Genomic DNA, 1,845 nt, shown 5'->3' with positions numbered 1-1,845 from the left:
ATATTTACCAAGCCACTGGATGAATCCACCTTTTCAAGGTTGGTAAGTGAGTTAGGTATGCTAAATAACTCTTGAATCTTTATAGATAATTTACAAGTTGTAATGCAATCAGAAATTTAATTGATTTTTTAGTGTTGGATGAAATTTTGGCTAAGTCAAAATTTACATCCCGACGGATGATCATTATCCATCGAGTTTGATCATCCGTCGAAATATAATTTGTTAGCAAAATCAATTATTTTTCTGGAATATTTTATAACTTGACGGATAACTATTTATTCTCATCCGTCGAATTGTCTTATTTTTAGCCGTTGATTCTCTGAACATTATCCATCGAGTATACTTACAGTTTGTAAGCATAACACGATGGATCATTGATGGAATTTTTACAGTTTATTTTTAAAATGACTATTTTGGGCAATTCTTATTGGTTACTTTATTTTACTTTATTATTTTTGACAGTTATTTTTTTGAGATAGCATAAAAGCATAATTCATTTTCATTCTTTTCTATTATCATTCTCAAAATCATCTGCTCTAACTTCTCTCTTTCTCAAAAGCACTTACTCTCTCTCTCTCTGCAAGTTTTTACTCTCTAACAATGGCACCAGTCGTCAAGATAATGTCTCAAACTGGATTTATCTATGAGAAGAATAACTTCACTGCTCTTGTGAACAAGGGGATTCAACAGTCTGGCGACTACCACAAGATGATGGATTTTGTGAAGAACTGCAAACTCAACTATGCCATGCTGGAATCACCCACCATATACTGTGAAGTTGTTGAAGAGATTTAGATGACTGCAACATACAACTCAACTGATATGACTATCACTTTCACTATTAAAGGTAAGGAATTCTGTGTTAATAGTGACATTGTTAAGGCATGTTTCAAAATTCCTGATAATATTGTAACTTCACCGCACACAGACACTGACATTGTTAATATGCTTAACTCCATGGGCTATGCACTCTCTACTTCTAAATTAAGTGAAATTAGGAGGTTGGGTCTTAGGAAGGAATGGAGTTACTTATATGATGTAGTTACTAAGGCATTTTCTGGTAAAATCAGTAATTTTGATTCAGTTAATATCTCTATGCTTAACATGCTTTACATGCTTGTAACTGATAGATTTTTCAACTTTAGTGACCTTGTTATATTTGAGTTGGGGTTTAAGTTAGGGGAGCTAAATAAGAGGGGTGAAAATGTTTACTATGCTAGATTTTTAATGACGATTTCTAACCACCTCTCTGAGGATATTGTGCTTGAGAACCCAACCAACAAATTAGATTGTTGGGTTCAAGAAATGAGAATCATTGCAGATTTGAACAGGGCAAACCATCACAAAGAGGTGCCACTCTTCTATTTTCCTGTTATGGAGGCACCTCAGGTAAGTGAGGTAAGTTCATCTGTCTCTACTCTTCCAGTCTCACACACTTCTTTGCATTCTAGTGTAGCTATGGCAACTGTGTCATTGACCCAACAGTTGCCTACCCAAGCTGCCAAACCCAATATTTCAAAAACCAAGACAAAGAAAGCCCCCTCTGGTGTCTCTCAAAAGATGCCAGTTGTAAAATCCACCAAACCTAAAGAGGGGAGTGTAAAGGTGGGTAAGAAAGGTGAGGGACAGGGTGAGCATCAAAGAAACCCTAAGAATAAGGTTGGAGAGGTGAGTGTTTCCCAGCCTAGCCACACTGCAGTTTCCCAACAAACTACAGTGCTTAATAAGGATATAAGCTCATTGCTAGTTGTATCCTCCAAAAAGAATGTGACTATTGAACAAAGCTCTCAACCAAGAGAATAGGCCAAAAGGGTAAGGGACACAAGCTCACCCCAACCCTATACT

The sequence above is a fragment of the Apium graveolens genome, chromosome 8 (genome assembly GCF_009905375.1).
Source record: "Apium graveolens cultivar Ventura chromosome 8, ASM990537v1, whole genome shotgun sequence".
In the NCBI taxonomy this organism is placed as follows: Eukaryota; Viridiplantae; Streptophyta; class Magnoliopsida; order Apiales; family Apiaceae; genus Apium; species Apium graveolens.
This window is presented reverse-complemented; position numbering follows the sequence as displayed.